The following is a 5,796-nucleotide window of genomic DNA, read 5'->3' as shown; positions in this document are numbered from 1 at the left end:
CCCTAGGGTGGGAAAATCTGAACTATAATTGATGAGTAGGCAGGGGCACCACTCCCTACCCTAGGGGCGGGGGCAGGGGAGGGTAGGGGGGGTCCTGACTCAGCCCACCTGTTAGGCAGTGCAGCCTCAGCCAGAGGAGGGAGTTATGCCCTGCCTGGCGGGCACGTGGTGGAGGAAGGGGTGGGGGTTTGACCACGAGCTGAAACAGTTTACACCTGACCCTGGGGCCGGTGGAAGACCGTTTGTGGGGGTCGCAGCGCTTATGCACAGACCAAGTGCGCTGCGGGCAAGCTGTGCAGGGCTTTCTCTAGGCCTGAGATACCCCACCCTGGCTCCTGAGCCCACCCACCGTTGCAGCTGGAGAATGAAGCAGCGGCAGAGGATGGAGCCTGTGGACACAGCCAGGAAGCTCAGTGACCTCCTGGACTTCAGTGTGATGTTCCCCCTGCTGTGGCCAACGGAAAGGGCGGGCCCACCTCCCTGGCTCACACCCAGTTTTGAGGCTCAGGTCTGGAGGACCGACCCAGTTCCTATTCCTCGGGCACTGGTGACCAGAACAGCTCCTCCTTCGACTCCAGCCTGACCTATGGCCAAGGCGCCCACTGCAGTGAGTCCCACGGCAGCTTCTCTTCATCTACCTTCCTGGGACCCGGGCTCGGAGGCAAGGGCAGGGAGCGGAGTGCATTCACAACCTTTGGCAGAGATACAAATGTTGGTGGATTCCTGCCCAGCAGACTGGCCCGCACCAGTTCCGGGCTGCTGTCCCCCTCGGGTGTCAAGGGCGATCCCAATATGACTCGTAGCGCGACCATGCGTGGTGGAGAGCCACGGACAGCAGCGTGGTCACGCAGCCCAAGAAGGTCTGGAAGGTGCCACCAGGTCTTTGATGTACCCACTCAGCTCAGGCAATGACTATGGCAGGGGCACCACTCCCTACCCGTCCACCAAGAACCCCCAACAGCCACTACACGACCCCTTTCTACATGGCAGACGGCACCTGCCCTCCTCAGCTGAGCTCTGGAGCCCCCAGGCCAGGCGGGCTTCCGGCCCATGCTGGGCTGGGGCTTTCCCTTGCCCTTCCCACCCGGCGTGGCAACTCTGTGGGCAGCAGCAGTGGCGGTGGGTTTGGCGACCTGCTCCAGCACTAGTGCATCAGCTGCCAGCTGCACAGCACGGTGGTCTCCTGGCCGTGGCCACCTCTTCAGCCCCCATAGTCGCTGATGGCTGTTGCCTTAGTGTTTCCAGGCACACGCCCCCATCAGTGGGCCGACAGCCTCCTGGGCTTCTGAGGGACCACTGTTGGCAGCTCTGGAGACACCCTCGGGAAGGTGCTGGCCTCGATCTACTCCCTGGATCACTCAAACAGTAACTTCTCATCCAGCCCCTTTACCCCCATGTGTTCCTCACAGGGCCTGCTGGGACATCACAGTAGCCCTGAGCAGGAGCCCTGGTGCCTAATCACCCCGCTATGATGGTGTCTCCACAGCCTGAACATAATGGAGGACCACCTAGAGAGGTCATCCACGTGCTCTGCAGGCTCGGCCCTGGGAACTGTGGGCCACGTGAAGGAGCTGCTGCCCCGCTGTGGGACATGGGCTTCCAGCTTCGCAGGCCAGGTCTTTCCACTGGTTGGAGGCTATCCCCTCCTGCGGCTGCAGCCTCCCGCACAACCACGTGGCCCTCCCTGACCTCTCTTGGCCACCCTCTCCTACAGTGGACTCTGGTGCTAGGGCGCCACCTAGGGTGTTAGTGAGATCAACTGGGAGGAGGAGGAGGAAGAGGAGTCTGACTGACAACCAAGAGGAGGAGAAAGAGGAGGAGAAGGAGCTGAAGACCAACAGACCTGGACCAGTCCTGAACAGGATGACCTTCTGTCCCCAGAGCAGGAGGCTGAGTGGGAGAAGGAATGACCCATGGCCAATAATACGAGGGAGTGGCCTCCTCTGGAGACACGAATGAGGCTTTTAAGGTGTATTGGAAGCCCTAGCCACAGCAATCAGATAAGGAAAACAAATAAAAACATCCAAATTGTAAAGGAAGAAGAAAAACCATTTGCAGACTACGATATAGAGAACCCTAAAGAGGCCACCAAAAAGGTGTTACAACTAATAATTGAATTCAGTAAAGTGGCAGAATACACAATTAATATTCTGAAATTAGTTGCATTTTTATACACCAATGAAAAACTATCAGAAAGAGAAATTAAGAAAATCTAATTTACAATTGCATGAAAAATACCTAGGAATAAATTTAACCAAGGAGGTAAAAGATCTGTACTCGGAAAATTATAAGACATTGAGTAAAGAAATTGAAGAAGATACAAATAAATGGAAGCATATACCATGCTCATGGATAGGAAGAATTAACATTCTTAAAATGTCCAAAGTACTCAAAAGAATCTACAGATTTAGCACAATCTTTGCCAAATACAAAAGGCATTTTTCACAGAACAAGAACAAATAATACTAAAATTTATATGGAACCATAGAAGACCCAAAATTGCCAAAGTTATCTCGAGAAAGAACAAAGAGGGAGTTATCATACTACCTGATATCAAACTACACTACAAGGCCATAGTAAGCAAAACAGTATGGTACTGGCATAAAAACGACACACAGGAACAGAATAGAGAGCCTAGAAATAAATCCATGCCTATATGGTCAATCTATTACAAAGGAGCCAAGAATATACAATGGAGAAATGACAGCCTTTTCAACAACTGGTGTTGGGAAAACTGGACAGACACATGCAAGAAAATGAAACTAGATTACCTTCTTACACCATATACAAGAATAAACTCAAAGTGGATTAAAGACTTAAATGTAAGACTTGAAACCATAAAACTCCTAGGAGAAAATATAGGCAATAGACTCTCTGACACTGATCTTAGCAATGATTTTTTTTATTATTTTTTTTATTAGTTTCTTTGGGCAATGGAAGCAAAAGACAAACAAATGGAACTATATCAAACTAAAAAGTTTTTGCACAGCAAAGGGAACCATCAACAAAATGAAAAGGCAACCTACTGAATGGGAGAACATATTTGCAAGTGATACATCCAATAAGAGGTTAATATCCAAAATCTATAAGAAACTCATACAACTTAACACCAAAAAACCTAACAATCTGATTAAAAAATGGGCAAAGGACATGAAGAGACATTTCTCCAAAGGGGACATACAGATTGCCAATAGACATGAAAAGATGTTCAACGTCACTAATCATCAGGGAAAAGCAAATTAAAACCATAATGAGATATCACCTCATACCTGTCAGAATGGCTGTCATGAGTAAATCAACAAACAAGTGGTGAGGATATGGAGAAAAGAGAGCCTCATGCATTGTTGGTAGGATTGCAAATTGGTGCAGCCACTATAGAAAGCAGTATGGAGGTTCCTGAAAAAATTAAAAATAGAATTACCTTATGACCCAGGAATTTCACTTCTGGGTATTTATCCAAAGAAATCCAAAACAATAATTCAAAAAGATATATGCACCCCTATGTTCACTGCAGCGCTATTCACAATAGCCAACCCAAGTGCCCATCAATAGATGATTGGACAAAAAAGATGTGGTACATACATGCAATGGAATATTAGCCATAAAAAATGAAATCTTGCCATTTGCGACAGCATGGATGGACTTAGTAGCTATTATGCTAAGTGAAATAAGTCAGACTGAGAAAGACAAATACCATATGACTTCACTTATATACTGAATGTGCTGGCTGTGTGGGCTGGCAGCTGACACAGGCCTGGGGTAGGGGTCACTCCTGCTGGAGGCTTAGAGGCATTTTGTCCCATCTCCAAAGCCCCCAGTCTTGTGCTCTGACATCCCAGCAGCTTCTCTGAGCCCTTCTGTGCTTCACAAAGGTTTCTGCTCACACGAGCTCAAGCGGATCCTGTTGTTGCAACTGAGACAGACCTTCACCTGGATGCAGCCCGTTCAGGGTGGTCCCCGTGACACACTGAGCTGCCCTAGGTGTGCTTTCCTGACTGAGAGGAAGAGTCCTGCACTCCGAGGGAGAGGGAGCAGACAGGAATGTCCAGGTCGTCCCCCTCCAGTCCTGGATGGCAGGGCCAGGCTGACCAGGTGAGTTATGAAGAGGGTGGGGCAGGGACACTCCTTCTGAGTGGGACTTTGTGGTTTACTTAAGTCTTAATTCCTTTTTTTTTTTTAAAGATTTTTTTTAAATGGGGAATTGGGGGGATGGGAACAGTGCTGGGGGATTGGGGAAGGGGAACAGACAAGTTGCTGTCGTTTTGTTCTTCAATCTAGTTGTGGAGGACGTTGCTTCACTGGCCCAAGTTGGCACCATCATTGCGCTCTTCCCTGGAGAGGCAGATCAGTCGCCGGCTTCTGGACGGCCGCTCACTGCGGCTGCTGGCCGCTCACGCTGGCTGCTGGCTACACATGGTAGCCTATGGCAACCCACTGCCACAGGGGCTGCAGCCTACGCCGTCGCCAGCGACTCATGGCAGCCCAGCTCCAGGTTGAGCTGTTGTTCAGCATCTTAGCTGTAGAAGGCAGTGTCACTGGCCCTCATATGTGGGATCCGAACCGGGGCCCTCTGGCATCCCAAGCGAGTTCTTAACCATCGCGCCACTCAGCTGGCCCAAGTCTTAATTCCTTTAGAATTCACTATTTTACCCTAATCATTATTGTACTTGTAATAAATACCTTTAAAAGTAAATAATGTACTTTACTCCACAGATGAGTGATAAATGAATAACATTAACATATGATTTAAATGTTTTTAGAATTATAAAGTAATACACATTAGAAAAAACTTCAACATCACCTAAACAAGAAGATAAGGGATTTGCCGGTCCCACCCCCAGAGCTGACCGTCACAGTGGATTGGTGAGTATCCCTAAGCCTCTCATTCTGTCTCTCACACGCAGAGTCATGTTCATACATGCGTGTCTACCAGTTACCATCACATCCACGTGGTCTCAGAGATAGGATTCCAGATGCAGATGGTGGGTTCAGCGTGCCTCACATCAGAGGACCCTGAGGACCCTGTCTGCACCTGGAGACCCTGCACTGACGTTTGAGGCTGCTCAGTGTCACTTGTCTGTGTGGATCAGGGAGGGTGCATTTCAGCCCCTCTCTGGGGACATCCATGTTCATTCCAGTTTCCTGCCATTTCAGCCAGTGCTGTGAGGAATGTCTTGTAAATACATCTTTGAAACACTGTGCAAGACTGTCTGTGGTTCACCTCCTAGGGTGAGCACTGCTGGGGGGAGGGGAGCATCTGTGGACCTGGGATGGGTCCTGTGCCCTGTCCTCCCAGAGGAAGGGCCTTTCCCACTTCTGTCCAGGCATCTGCTGGGGCCTCTGCTTGCTTACTGTGCCCTCAGGGTGGTCGCCACCAGACCAGGACCCTGCCAGTCTGATGGTGACAAGGCTGTCTTCGCACAGTTTTTATCTGCGTGTCCCCATCGGAAGGACGGGCATCTCTGATGCGTACTGGCCGAAGGGGTTGCCTCTTGTTGGAATTGCATGCCTTTGCTCTTCATCATTTTAAAAACATTGATTTTTGAGGGTGTTTTTGCACCACAGGGATGTTAAACCTTTTTCTGGCTTTGAGTGGTAAAAAAATGCTTTGCAGTTTGTGGTTGTTTTTCTAGGTTTCTGCATTTTTCTTGATTTTGTTTTGGCCACAGGAAAAGCCAGCCACTTCCTGTCTGTCTTCTAATGCTGGTGTCACACGTGAACAGTGGTGTCTCCCCCAATATTTACTAAAAGGGCTTCATTTTATTCATCTAATCTTTCATCCATCTGGGGTTTCAG

At 49.2% G+C, this 5,796-nt stretch overlaps 1 pseudogene; it reads left to right on the top strand.

Moving 5' to 3' along the window:
* Positions 1 to 364: 364 nt before the first annotated feature.
* LOC109392742 (transcription factor E2-alpha pseudogene) lies at positions 365 to 1,688 on the top strand (annotated as a pseudogene).
* The last annotated feature ends 4,108 nt before the right edge of the window (positions 1,689 to 5,796 follow it).

This window comes from Hipposideros armiger, unplaced genomic scaffold (assembly GCF_001890085.2).
Source record: "Hipposideros armiger isolate ML-2016 unplaced genomic scaffold, ASM189008v1 scaffold_347, whole genome shotgun sequence".
NCBI lineage: Eukaryota > Metazoa > Chordata > Mammalia > Chiroptera > Hipposideridae > Hipposideros > Hipposideros armiger.
Note: the sequence above shows the minus strand (reverse complement) of the source record. Positions and strands in the feature narration are given on the sequence as shown.